Source organism: Triticum aestivum, chromosome 6B (assembly GCF_018294505.1).
Source record: "Triticum aestivum cultivar Chinese Spring chromosome 6B, IWGSC CS RefSeq v2.1, whole genome shotgun sequence".
Taxonomy (NCBI): domain Eukaryota; kingdom Viridiplantae; phylum Streptophyta; class Magnoliopsida; order Poales; family Poaceae; genus Triticum; species Triticum aestivum.
The window spans coordinates 682,443,853-682,459,176 of record NC_057810.1 but is presented as its reverse complement, the minus strand read 5'-3'; the positions used below and the strand labels follow the sequence as shown (position 1 = coordinate 682,459,176).

General features: G+C 45.9%; 1 pseudogene; it reads left to right on the top strand.

The window, feature by feature from the left end:
- Positions 1 to 683: 683 nt before the first annotated feature.
- LOC123139610 (uncharacterized) lies at positions 684 to 3,687 on the top strand (annotated as a pseudogene).
- Positions 3,688 to 15,324: the final 11,637 nt, after the last annotated feature.

Sequence of the window (15,324 nt, the reverse complement as noted above, 5' to 3'; positions counted from 1 at the left end):
GCAGCTGATTGACTTTCCTCATGTCCCTCCCTGCATGCGCGCACACCTTCCTAGTTTTTCTGCATGCAACAATTTTCTCTCTGCGCATGGAAGGGAAGTAGACCAATACAGGCGTGGGAGGCGAGTAAATTAGGGAGATGAATTAACTGCATGCAAAGCGAGTTATTAGGGGCAGATTTGGTAAAGATCGCCTGAAGAGAGGAATGCGCAGACCATATGGGGGAAAAACGGAAAAAAGTTATGCGCAAAGAAAAAAGGACTGGAAGGAGTATTGAACACAGTGCGTGCTCGTGCCTACCGCCAAGCACCTTGGCGATAGGGTTGTACAGGCTACCACCAGCCCGTTTGGAGATAGCGATGTTCCTACCGTCAAAGTCCCTGGCGGTAGGCCGTTAGACCCTACCGCCATGGACTCTGGCGGTAGCAAAAGGGTCAAATTTCGAAATTTTTTCAGACTAGGGTTAGATCTCGAATAGGTTTTAGAAAAGGGTCAAAACACGAAATACATCCGCAGGGCGCAGAGGCTACGGTGGCTAGGCACCTTCATAACGACGACGGGCCGAGTCAAGTCGTTTTATTTTCTATAAATAAAAAGAGACCTCGAAGCCATGTGTTGCTTCGCCGTTCTGCATCACAACAATTAAGAACACGAAGGGAGCCACAGGCAGCTGTTGAGTGAGAGAATGGAGTGTGGCGTCCCTGCCGCGCAGGTGCAGCCGGCAGTGCCCATGGACCAGCCCGGCCAGCCGGCAAAGCCGCCGGTGCAGCCATGGGAGTACAGCCTGAGGAAGTACCTCCTGCTGCTGGCGGCCATGGTGGTGACCATCACTTACACCGCGGGGTTCAACCCGCCGGGAGGCGTTTAGCAGGCCGCCCACGACGGCCAGCCTGCCGGGGACCCCATCATCCGCTACACCCACTACCACCGCTACCTCGCCTTCTTCTACTGCAACGCCACCGCCTTCGCCGCTTCGCTCGTGGTCATCGTCCTCATCCTCGTCCTCGCCATCCGCCACGACAAGAAGGGGAAGGACAGCCGATGGGTCGTCGTGCCTCTGCGGGGCGTCATGGTGGTAGACCTCCTCAGCCTCATGGCCGCTTACGGCGCAGGCACGTGCCGGGACAAGATTTCAACCATCTACTCGGCGGTGCTGGTGGCCATTGTATTCCTCTACATCCTCGTTCTCAAGTTGATGGACTACTGGGAGAAGAACTCTGATTCCGGTGCCGGCACGATTCCTGCTCCCGTCGCCGGCTCCGAAGACAGGAAACCCGTCTCCAACGGCAATGCCGGCTCCGGCTCCAGCGGCGTCACGCCCATTCCCAATCCCGACTCCAGCACCGGGATGGTTCCCGCCCCCCTTGCCAGCTGCGGCGGCGGGATGCCCGTCTCCAACGGCAACACCGGCACCGGTGGAGTGATGCCCACTCCCAATGCCGACTCCGGCGCTGGCACAATTCCTGCCCCCATCCTTAGCTCTAACCCCATGGTTGAAGAACGGCTCTGTGTCCGTGACCGCAAGGCCGTGAAGAAGCTGAAAGCGGAAGAGCGGCTCCGCAAGGTCCTGATGCTCCTGGCGATGTTCGCGGTGAGCATCACATACGTCGCCGGGCTGAGCACGCCGGGCGGCTTCTGGGACAGCACCGGGGGCAATCACCACCCAGGCGACGCCATTCTCAAGGACCAGCACAGCCCGCGCTTGACGGTGTTCATGCTCTGCAACACCACAGCGTTTGTCGCATCCCTGCTCATCACCATGGTGCTCATCATTGACGGGAAGAAGCTCCGCAAGAAGAAGACGGCTCGGTCTCGCATGCTCTGTGGGTGCATCGTCGTCACCCTGGTCGGTCTCATCGCCGCATACGTGGCTGGCAGCTGCAGGGAGATCGATACCACCGCCTACATGGTCAGCCTAGTCGGCGCCGTTCTGGCAATGATATACATCATCCTACTCTATGTCTATGGTATCTACGCTCCAGCGTCAAGATCCTTGTCTTTCGCTATCTACGTCAGAAGTCCAGCTGACCAAACTGAGGAACTTCAGCAGGCTGGTGATAATGTCAGGTAATGTCAATGTGGGGTTAAGAATACAACTGAAGTCTCAAAAAAAAGCCCAGTTCGTAACTGAAGTCTGTTTATTCTGTCTGCAATTACACTGTTTTCTCTGCAAACTGAACTGAACTCTGTTTCTTCTTCTCTACAGTACAATGGAGGCTCTGGACAAGGCTCGCTCTCTTGTTCTACTTCTCGCCACTCTTGCCGCCGCCATCAACTACACAGCGGGGTTAGACCCGCCAGGTGGGCTTTGGCAGGACAACACCGGCGGACACATGGCCGGTGACCCCATCCTTCTCACGACCAATCCTAGGCGATACAAGGCCTTCTTCTACTGCAACTCGGTTGCCTTCGTGGCCTCCTTGGCGGCCATCGTCCTAGTCCAGAAGGAGATTCTGGTCAAGCACCACGTGCTGGAGGCAGCCATGCTACTCGACCTGTTTGGCCTCATTGGCGTATATGCCGCCGGGAGCTGCCGGGACGTGAACACCTCCATTAACGACATGGCTTTGGCAGGCGCCGTCCTAGCCTATGTGGTTATCCATGTCATCTTCTTCACGCTGAACTACAAGGAAAAAGAAGAAGACGACCAAGCAAATCAGTTGCTGGAGAAAAGGCGCAAACGGTTGCTCCTCTTCGCGATCTTGGCTGCGACCATTACCTACCAAGCCGGCCTCACCCCTCCTGGTGGCTTCCTGCTCCAGGATGACAAGCTTGGGCACCACGCTGGCGATCCGGTCCTCCTGTACAACTTCCCACGCCGCTACAAGATTTTCTTCTACTTCAACTCGGCGAGCTTCATGTTGTCCATCTCCCTCATCATACTCCTGGTGAACCCCAATCTGTACAGGCCAGCCATACGAAGCAATGCACTATCTGTTTGTACGGCGGTGGGCTTGTTTTGTTTGATGGGGGCCTATGCCGCTGGAAGCACCCAACACCTCAAGACATCCATCTACATCTTTGTGTTGGTCGGTGTGGTCCTTCTCGTTGTAGTTGGACTGCTGCTGGTATTTTTGCTAAGGGAGCAGCAGAATGATGGCAATTCAGCAGCTGTTGCGCCATCCATATCCCATGAACAGAAGCAGGAAGAAGAACAAGAAAGGAAGGAGGATGAAGAAGAAAGGAAGAAGCACGCGAGGCGCAAGTACCTGATGCTGCTAGGCGTCTTGGTGGCAAGTGTAGCCTACCAGGCCGGCCTAGAACCACCGGGAGGAGCGTGGCAGAGCAGTGGCAATGGGTACGAGGCAGGCGACCCGGTGATGCACGATAACAGGAGGCCCCAGTACCTCGTCTTCTTCTACAGCAACTCCTTTTCCTTCGTGGCTTCCATTGTTGTCATCATGATGTTGCTACCGCACTGGCTGCCAAACAATAAGGAAGAAGAATGGGAGAAATGGTCGCTGAGGGTGCTGAACTGGACGATCCTACTGGATTTGGTCACTCTCCTAGTGGCCTATGCAGCCGGCTCCAGCAGGTGGTGGGAGACGCCTGTGTATGTCGGCATGATCATACTACTTGCCGTTCTGGGCTACTTTGCAATCCACACGAAGCTGTCAATATGTTCCGATCGTCACCGTCGTCGTTGCCACGACAGGCGCCAGAGCAGCCAAAGACATCCCCCAGTGTGATTCATTATCAGTGTGGTCAGTAGTGCGTTTTAGCTTAGATGTCCCTGTTTTTAGATTCCTAGTCTAGATGATGTAATCGGATTAACCTGCATCCCGACTGGCGCATGCCCACATTGTTTGTCGATTTACTTGGCAAGTGTGTGTGTGTGTCTGTATCTTAACCCAATGAATATGCAAGGTAGGTGGCGGTTCCTGACCCTATGTGCACTTTCTATCGCGTAGTGGGAACTTTAGTGGGAAGTGCATGGATTGCAACTGCATTAACATTCAGAAACTGAACCGTTTGTTGCTACTAAAACCAACTAGTATGTCACTAGGTACAGAAGTACTCAGTATTGAGTAATCCTAATAGTGATTACTGGTCTGGTCGAGATGAAACATACCTTGAAGCTTGAATTCTTGACCCGGCTTCAACGACGCAATCTCTCTGCTGAGGCAATTCATCGAACACCTGCAGGGCGTCCGACCCCGTATGCAGACGCAGACAACTGAGCTGAGCAGGCCGCCGTCGTGAGTAACGTGGCTACCGTGGAGCATCAGAGATCAGAGGTTATCTCCATTTTGGTTGGAGAGGGTCGCCTCGATCGGAAGCAGTTGCTGGAGCCGAGTGGATGGTGCGCGAATGCAGGCGCTGAGTTCAGATAAGCGCGCGAATCCAGCTCCGAACCAGCCCCGCTTGGCTGCTCTGTCCCTTCGATCTTCCACACGAGGTACACGGGAAAGAGAAGTCCACGAGCAGCGCCGCGCTGCCCGGGTGCAGGTCGGTGCGGACAGTCGCCGGCGATCACCGGGGAAAAGGAGCAGAGCCCAAGCCCCTGGCTCCCGCGCGGCTCTGTCTCTGTTCTTTTTTTTAAGTAAAAACTTGGCAGTGTCTCGTGTAGACGAGCGGTGCGATGGGCCGAGCGAGCAACGGACTCATCCACGAATGGGTTAAACGGGTCGATACGGCGGCCCGTTTCCGTAAATCGTGTTTAAAAAAAAAATGATGTTTGTGTCATCAAATCTGATAAATTGTCCAAAAGAATGTCAAACCTCATAAATTGCAGCTAAAATATGAAATATGATAAATGGTATAAAATGGTGTACATGAATGTCAAAGTATGAAATGGGGTACTTACACTCTGCCACTAAAGTTATCTGCAGTGGTAGTACTTTTTTATTGCAGGGAATCTGCGGTGGTAGTACAAATTAGAACATGCTCTATTTTTTAAGCCAAACATACTCATGTCATGTATTCATCACGAGTGTAGTTATTTAATGTTACAATAATTTATGGGAGCTTCATATCCATCAGGCTAGTCGTAGTGGGGAGTGACTTAGGTTGTGTTTGTTTGAGCTGCATATTCCGAAAAAGCTGCTGTGGAAAAGCTGCTGTGAAAATGCTGCTATAGAAAAGCTAGAGGCTGTTTGGTTAAAACAACTGTGAAATTGTAGATGTGGCTGTGAATTGTCTGTAATGCCCCTGACACCTGAGTGAGTTTGTTTATATGCTGATTGACTGCAAAGCAGTGATATATATACATTTGTAGGTAATTAAACTATCATTTTTCAAAGGAGAAAAATTACAATTCAGGCCATTCATTGCTAACATATACGCAAACGACTATACTTTGATGTTGCATAAAATAGATAGTGATCCCGTAATATTATTACAAAACACATGCACCATAGAAAACACATATGGTTCACATGATGATGACCTCTGTCAACATAGCTAAACTTATGTTGCCATCGCTAAACAAGCATCGGCTATCCTACTACGAATATTGTTCATGCTATCTTCGTTCTCCTCCTCTTCAACCGGATCGGCTTGTGTTGGTGCCACCTCTCGCCGTAGCACTGGAGGTACATACTCATCATCGGCATCACATTTATCAAAAAATTTATCACGCAACTTGCTATCACGAATGAAATTATGCAATGCCATGCAAGCAATGATGATATGCTTCTGTGTACGAGGTGAGAAACTTGGGACTCCTTTCAATATGCGCCACTTCTGCTTGAGCATCCCAAAAGTACGTTCAACAACATTTCGAAGGGATGAATGTAGAAAGTTGAACACCTCATAATTCCCTTGAGGTGGACGGTCACGACGAAGACGGAATTCCGGTAGATGGTATGTACTCCCCTTGAAAGGAGCAAGGTATCCCGTTCGATTTGGATATCCAGAGTCCACAAGATAATACTTCCCTGAAAATGTACAACAAATTAGCATCGCACATAAGAATAGAATTACCGATGGGAATTTTTGTTAGTATGTTATATACCTTTGGGAGGTACATCAATATTAGGGTATGTGGGTAGTGGGTAGGATTTCATTTATATTAATCTAAAGGATCTATTGTGGTACATCAATGTTATGATCTATTTGTGGTATGCATCAATCTAAAATTTTGCTTGTTGATACGCAGATAAATACATGAACACGACATTGAATTGATCCATAATAGATAAAAATAAAGTGGCAATATAATAGCATTATAAAACACATTTAGCTTGATCCCCCTCCTCCCCTTCACCTGTACTTGCCAGGCCTGAAGGCCTCATGGAGACGGTGCAGTCACCACGGGTCTGGACTACGGAGGAGGTGATCGCGTTTGGTGGACATCCGGATCCGGTGCTGTCTGGCAGGCGTGTCAGCAGCCGGGTTCAGGACCAGCCAGACGCCGACGACTTTCAGCTTGGACGTGCTATGAGGGCCGCCAAGCTAAGGGACGTCGAGACTTAGACAACTTTGTCGGTTAATAAGCAATGCTCTATTTTGCATTTTTCTAAACATGAGATCATTAGTAAGGCACATGACATAGGAGTCTCACTTGGGTCTAATGGAAAAGAAATTGCTAAATCAGTTAATGATATTTTATACTTAGAGGCTAAGAGAGCTCCCGAGTTGATCCATGCGTTAGTGGCAGTTAAGCCTATGTCGGATGCTGATATTAATAACTTGGGTTTCTCTACGCTAGAGAACTTTTGTGATGGAACGATGCCTTCTTCCGATGCCAAAGGAGAGGCAGAAGATGCGGAGTCTGTGCAACCAGTTGACCCCCCGTCATTGCAGGCGGGGTACAACAGACTATAAATTGTATAGAGGAGGTGTCGGCATTAGATAAACCTAAATGTTCTTGGAAGAGGAAGATTTATCCAATGTCGGCGGTTCGTAGAAGTGCGAGAGTGGAACTCAAGAAAAAATTCCATGATGAAATATGAAAGAGATCTTTTGGAATAGCAGAGGTCTAGCAGACTTGGCTAAGAAAAGGTTCCTGGCTGAAACAACCATCAAAGATAAACTAGATTTCATCGTACTTATTGAAACTAGTAGAGACAACTTCACTTCACAATTCCTCGGTTCACTTACTGGTGGCATTGATTTTGATTGGCACTACCTACCGCCAAGAGGAAGATCTGGTGGGATTCTCTTGGGGGTGAAGTGCGAAACTCTTGAGGTACTAAATGTGGTACGTGGCGATTATGCGGTTAAGTTTCGGGTTAGGTATAAATTGGATGGTTTCCGATGGGCCTTAGTGGCGGTTTATGGCGCAGCCCAACCCGAATTTAAACCGAATTTCTTGGTGGATCTGGTTAGGATTTGTGGGGATGAGAGATTGCCAATATTAGTGGGGGTGATTTTAACATCATTAGGAGGAAGGAAGAAAAAAAGAATGATCATTTTTATGGACGGTGGTCATTTATGTTCAATATGATCATTGAGAGCCTTAATCTTAGGCAGATAGAACTCATGGATAGACAGTTTACCTGGGCAAACACTCTTCCTACTCCTACTTACGAGAAGCTAGAGAGGGTGCTTGCGAGTGTGAAATGGGAACAGAAATACCCACTGGTATCGGTGCACGTGATGCAGAGGACGATTTCCGACCACACACCCTTATTAGTTGACTCGGGTGAAGCAACTCATATTGGCAATAAAAATATTTTCTCTTTCGAGCTCAGTTGGTTCAAAAAGAGAATTTTATAGAGATAGTGGCGAGAGAGTGGGCTAGACCTGTTGCAGGTAGATCCCACATGGAGCGCTGGCAGAATAAGATTAGACACCTGAGATAATTCTTGAGGGGTTGGGCCAGAAATGAGAGTGGGATCTATAAACAAGAGAAGGAACGGCTTATCCAGCTGATTCAGACGCTAGATCTAAGAGCAGAAATGAATCTGCTGGACAAGTCAGAGCAGGCAGTTAAGTCGGAGGCTGTGTTGAAATTGCGTGTTTTGCTTAGAGAAGAGGAAATGAAATGGGCCTTACACGCTAAGGTCCTTAAGGTCGTCCTAGGGGATGACAACACACAGTTCTTTCATATGATTGCAAATGGCAAACATAGGAGAAATAAGATTATCCAGCTTGAGCAAGATGAGGGAACAATTGTGGGTCACGAGAATCTGAAGCTATATATATCCAACTACTACAAGTAGCTGTTTGGACCACCGGTGGATAACGCGGTGACCCTAGATGAGCATGTAGTTGAGGATATTCCTCAGTTGCAGTCAGAGGAAAATGAGATTCTTTCTGCACCTTTTACTGAGAAGGAGGTTTTTGAGGTGATCGCTCAAATGAAACCGAATAAGGCACCGGGACCGGATGGGTTTCCGGCGGAATTCTATAGGAAATGTTGGCATATCATGAAAGATGATCTTATTGTTGGGGAACGTAGTAATTTCAAAATTTTCCTACGCACAAGCAAGATCATGGTGATGCATAGCAATGAGAGGGGAGAGTATTGTCCACGTACCCTCGTAGACCGAAAGCGGAAGCATTATGACAACGCGGTTGATGTAGTCGTACGTCTTCATGATCCGACCGATCCAAGTACCGAACGTACGGCACCTCCGAGTTCAGCACACGTTCAGCTCGATGACGATCCCCGGACTCCGATCCAGCAGGGTGTCGGAGATGAGTTTCGTCAGCACGACGGCGTGGTGACGATGATGATGTTCCAAGGTGGAATATGGTGGAGGGGGGCACCGCACACGGCTAAGGAACGATCACGAAGATCAACTTGTGTGTCATGGGGTGCCCCCTGCCCTCGTATATAAAGGAGAAAGGGGGGGGGGTGCGGCCGGCCAGGAGGAGGGCACGCCAGGAGGAGTCCTACTCCCACTGGGAGTAGGACTCCCCCCCTTTTCCATGTTGGACTAGGACTTGGGGGGGGGGGGGAAAGAGAGAGAGAGAGAGGGGAAAGGAAAGGGGGGGGGGGGCGCCGCCCCCCTCCTTGTCCAATTCGTACTTGGGGGGGGGGGGGGGCGGCTGCCCCTTGGCCTCCTCTCCTCTTCCTCCACTAGGCCCATTAAGACCCATTAAGTTACCGGGGGGTTCCGGTAACCTCCCGGTACTCCAGTAAAATGCCGATTTCACCCGGAACACTTCCGATGTCCAAACATAGACTTCCAATATATCAATCTTCATGTCTCGACCATTTCGAGACTCCTCGTCATGTCCGTGATCACATCCGGGACTCCGAACAACCTTCGGTACATCAAAACATATAAACTCATAATGAAACTGTCATCGTAACTTTAAGCGTGCGGACCCTACGGGTTCGAGAACTATGTAGACATGACCTAGAACTGTTTCCGGTCAATAACCAATAGCGGAACCTGGATGTTCATATTGGCTCCTACATATTCTACGAAGATCTTTATCAGTCAAACCGCATAACAACATACGTTGTTACCTTTGTCATCGGTATGTTACTTGCCCGATATTCGATCGTCAGTATCTCAATACCTAGTTCAATCTCGTTACCGGCAAGTATCTTTACTCGTTCCGTAATACATCATCCCGCAACTAACTAATTAGTTGCAATGCTTGCAAGGCTTATAGTGATGTGCATTACCGAGTGGGCCCAGAGATACCTCTCCGACAATCGGAGTGACAAATCCTAATCTCGAAATACGCCAACCCAACAAGTACCTTTGGAGACACCTGTAGAGCACCTTTATAATCACCCAGTTACGTTGTGACGTTTGGTAGCACACAAAGTGTTCCTCCGGTAAACGGGAGTTGCATAATCTTATAGTCATAGGAACATGTATAAGTCATGAAGAAAGCAATAGCAATATACTAAACGATCGGGTGCTATGCTAACGGAATGGGTCAAGTCAATTACATCATTCTCCTAATGATGTGATCTCGTTAATCAAATGACAACTCTTTGTCCATGGCTAGGAAACATAACCATCTTTGATTAATGAGCTAGTCAAGTAGAGGCATACTAGTGACACTCAGTTTGTCTATGTATTCACACATGTATTATGTTTCCGGTTAATACAATTCTAGCATGAATAATAAACATTTATCATGAAATAAGGAAATAAATAATAACTTTATTATTGCCTCTAGGGCATATTTCCTTCAGTCCCCACTTGCACTAGAGTTAATAATCTAGTTCACATCACCATGTGATTTAACACTAATATTCACATCTGCATGTGATTAACACCCATAGTTCACATCGTCATGTGATCAACACCCAAAGGGTTTACTAGAGTCAATAATCTAGTTCACATTGCTATGTGATTAACACCCAAAGAGTACTAAGGTATGATCATGTTTTGCTCGTGAGAGAAGTTTAGTCAACGGGTCTGTCACATTCAGAGCCGTATGTATTTTGCAAATATTCTATGTCTACAATGCTCTACATGGAGCTACTCTAGCTAATTGCTCCCACTTTTAATATATATCCAGATTGAGACTTAGAGTAATCTGGATCGCTGTAAAAGCTTGCATCGATGTAACTCTTTACGACAGACTCTTTTGTCACCTCCATAATCGAGAAACATCTCCTTAGTCCTTACTAAGGATATTCTTGACCGCTGTCCATTGATCTACTCCTAGATCACTATTGCACTCCCTTGCCAATACTTAGTGGTAGGGTATGCAACAGATCTGGTACACAGCATGGCATACTTTATAGAACCTATGGCTGAGGCATAGGGAATGACTTTCATTCTCTTTCTATCTTCTGCCGTGGTCGGGCTTTGAGTCTTTCTCAATTTCACACCTTGTAACACAGGCAAGAACTCTTTCTTTGACTATTCCATTTTGAACTACTTCAAAATCTTGTCAAGGTATGTATTCATTGAAAAACTTATCAAGCGTCTTGATCTATCTCCATAGATCTTGATGCTCAATATGTAAGCAGCTTCACCGAGGTCTTTCTTTGAAAAACTCCTTTCAAACACTCCTTTATGCTTTGCAGAAAAATTCTACATTATTTTTGATCAACAATATGTCATTCACATATACTTATCAGAAATGCTGTAGTGCTCCCACTCACTTTCTTGTAAATACAGGCCTTTCCAAAAGTCTGGCTTAAACCATATGCTTTGATCAACTCATCAAAGCGTATATTCCTACTCCGAGATACTTGCACCAGTCCATTGATGGATCGCTGGAGCTTGCACATTTTGTTAGCACCTTTCGGATCGACAAAACCTTCTGGGTGCATCATATACAACTCTTCTTCCAGAAATCCATTCAGGAATGCAGTTTTTACATCCACTTGCTAGATTTTATAAAATGTGGCAATTGCTAACATGATTCAGACAGACTTAAGCATCGATACGAGTGAGAAAATCTCATTGTATTCAACACCTTGAACTTGTCGAAAACCTTTTGCGACAATTTGAGCTTTGTAGATAGTAACACTACTATCAACGTCCGTCTTCCTCTTGAAGATCCATTTATTTTCTATGGATTGCCGATCATCGGGCAAGTCCACCAAAGTCCACACTTTGTTCTCATACATGGATCCTATCTCAGATTTCATGGCCTCCAGCCATTTCGCGGAATCTGGGCTCATCATCATCCTCATAGTTCGTAGGTTCATCATGGTCTAGTAACATGACTTCCAGAACAGGATTACCGTACCACTCTGGTGTGGACCGTACTCTGGAAGACCTACGAGGTTCTGTAATAAGTTGATCTGAAGTTTCATGATCATCATCATTAGCTTCCTCACTAATTGGTGTAGGAATCACTGGAACTGATTTCAGCAATGAACTATTTTCCAATTCAGGAGAAGGTACTATTACATACTTTTCTGCCACTCACTTCTTTCGAGAGAAACTCCTTCTCTAGAAAGGATCCATCTTAGCAACGAATATCTTGCTTTCGGATCTGTGATAGAAGGTGTACCCAATAGTTTTCTTTGGGTATTCTATGAAGACGCACTTCTCCGATTTGGGTTCGAGCTTATCAGGTTGAAACTTTTTCACATAAGCATCATAGTCCCAAACTTTAAGAAATGACAACTTTGGTTTCTTGCCAAACCACAGTTCATAAGGCGTCGTCTCAAACGGATTTTGATGGTGCCCTATTTAAAATGAATGCAACTGTCTCTAATGCATAACCCCAAAACGATAGTGGTAAATCGGTAAGATACATCATAGATTGCACCATATCCAATAAAGTGCGGTTATGACGTTCGGACACACCATTACGTTGTGGTGTTCCATGTGGCGTGAGCTGTGAAACTATTCCACATTGTTTTATATGAAGGACAAACTCATAACTCAAATATTCTCCTCCACGATCAGATCGTAGAAACTTTATTTTCTTGTTACGATGATTCTCCACTTCACTCTGAAATTCTTTGAACTTTTCAAATGTTTCAGACTTGTGTTTCATTAAGTAGATATACCCATATCTGCTGAAATCATCTGCGAAGGTCAGAAAATAACGATACTTGCCACCAGCATCAACACTCATTGGATCGCATACATCAGTATGTATTATTTCCAACAAATCTGTTGCTCGCTCCATTGTTCCGGAGAACGGAGTCTTAGTCATCTTGCCCATGAGGCATGGTGCGCAAGCATCAAGTGATTCATAATCAAGTGATTCCAAAAGCCCATCAACATGGAGTTTCTTCATGCGCTTTACACCAATATGACCTAAACGGCAGTGCCACAAATAAGTTGCACTATCATTATTAACTTTACATCTTTTGGCTTCAATATTATGAATATGTGTATCACACGATCGAGATCCAACAAACCATTTTCATTGGGTGTATGACCATAGAAGTTTTTATTCATGTAAACAGAACAACAATTATTCTCTAACTTACATGAATAACCATATTGCAATAAACATGATCAAATCACGTTCATGCTCAACGCAAACACCGAATAACACTTATTTAGGTTCAACACTAATCCCGAAAGTATAGGGAGTGTGCGATGATGATCATATCAATATTTGGAACTACTTCCAACACACATCGTCACCTCACCCTCAACTAGTTTCTGTTTATTCTGCAACTCCCGTTTCGAGTTACTACTCTTAGGAACTGAACCAATATCAAATACCAAGGGGTTGCTATAAACACTAGTAAAGTACACATCAATAACATGTATATCAAATATACATATGTTCACTTTGCCATCCTTCTTATCCGCCAAATACTTGGGGTAGTTCCACTTCCAGTGACCAGTCCCTTTGCAGTAGAATCACTTAGTCTTAGGCTTAGGTCCAGACTTGGGCTTCTTCACTTGAGCAGCAACTTGCTTGCTGTTCTTATTGAAGTTCCCCTTCTTCCCTTTCCCTTTTTCTTGAAACTAGTGATCTTGTCCACCATCAACACTTTGATGTTTTTCTTTGATTTCTACCTTCGCCGATTTTTGCATCGCGAAGATCTTGGGAATTGTTTTCATCATCCCTTACATATTATAGTTCATCACGAAGTTCTACTAACCTGGTGGTGACTAGAGAATTCTATCAATCACTATCTTATCTGGAAGATTAACTCCCACTTGATTCAAGCGATTGTAGTACCCAGACAATCTGAGCACATGCTCACTAGTTGAGCGATTCTCCTCCATCTTTTAGCTATAGAACTTGTTGGAGACTTCATATCTCTCAACTTGGGTATTTGCTTGAAATATTAACTTCAACTCCTGGAACATCTCATATGGTCCATGATGTTCAAAACGTCTTTGAAGTCCCAATTCTAAGCCATAAAGCACGGTGCACAAAACTATCAAGTAGTCATCATATTGAGCTAGCCAAACGTTCATAACGTCTGCATCTGCTCCTGCAATAGGTCTGTCACCTAGCGGTGCATCAAGGACATAATTCTTCTGTTCAGCAATGAGGATAAACCTCAGATCATGGACCAAGTCCGCATCATTGCTACGAACATCTTTCAACTTAGTTTTCTCTAGGAACACATATAAAAACACAGGGAAGCAACAACGTGACCTATTGATCTACAACATAATTTGCAAAATACTACCAGGACTAAGTTCATGATAAATTAAAGTTCAATTAATCATATTACTTAAGAACTCCCACTTAGAAAGACATCTCTCTAATCCTCTAAGTGATCATGTGATCCAAATCAACTAAACCATAACCGATCATCACGTGAAATGGAGTAGTTTTCAATGCTGAACATCACTATGTTGATCATATCTACTATATGATTCACGCTCGACCTTTCGGTCTCAGTGTTTCGAGGCCATATCTGCATATGCTAGGCTCGTCAAGTTTAACCTGAGTATTTTACGTGTGCAAAACTGGCTTGCACCCGTTGTAGATGGACGTAGAGCTTATCACACCCGATCATCACGTGGTGTCTGGGCACGACGAACTTTGGCAACGGTGCATACTCAGGGAGAACACTTTTATCTTGAAATTTAGTGAGAGATCATCTTATAATGCTACCATCAATCAAAGCAAGATAAGATGCATAAAAGATAAACATCACATGCAATCAATATAAGTGATATGATATGGCCATCATCATCTTGTGCTTGTGATCTCCATCTCCGAAGCACCTCCATGATCACCATCGTCACCGGTGCAACACCTTGATCTCCATCGTAGCATCGTTGTCGTTTACACCGTCTATTGCTTCTACGACTATCGCTACCGCTTAGTGATAAAGTAAAGCAATTACAGGGCGTTTGCATTTCATACAATAAAGCGACAACCATATGGCTCCTGCCAGTTGCCGATAACTTCGGTTACAAAACATGATCATCTCATACAATAAAATATAGCATCACGTCTTGGCCATATCACATCACAACATGCCCTACAAAAACAAGTTAGACGTCCTCTACTTTGTTGTTGCAAGTTTTACGTGGCTGCTACGGGCTTAGCAAGAACCGTTCTTACCTACGCATCAAAACCACAATGATAGTTTGTCAAGTTGGTGCTGTTTTAACCTTCGCAAGGACTGGGCGTAGCCACACTCGGTTCAACTAAAGTTGGAGAAACTGATACCCGCTAGCCACCTGTGTGCAAAGCACGTCGGTAGAACCAGTCTCGCGTAAGCGTACGCGTAATGTTGGTCCGGGCCGCTTCATCCAACAATACCGTCGAACCAAAGTATGACATGCTGGTAAGCAGTATGACTTGTATCACCCACAACTCACTTGTGTTCTACTCGTGCATATAACATCAACGCATAAAACCTGGCTCTGATACCACTGTTGGGGAACGTAGTAATTTCAAAAATTTCCTCCGCACACGCAAGATCATGGTGATGCATAGCAACAAGAGGGGAGAGTATTGTCCATGTACCCTCGTAGACCGAAAGCGTAAGCGTTATGACAATGTGGTTGATGTAGTCGTACGTCTTTATGATCCGACCGGTCCAAGTACCGAACGTACGACACCTC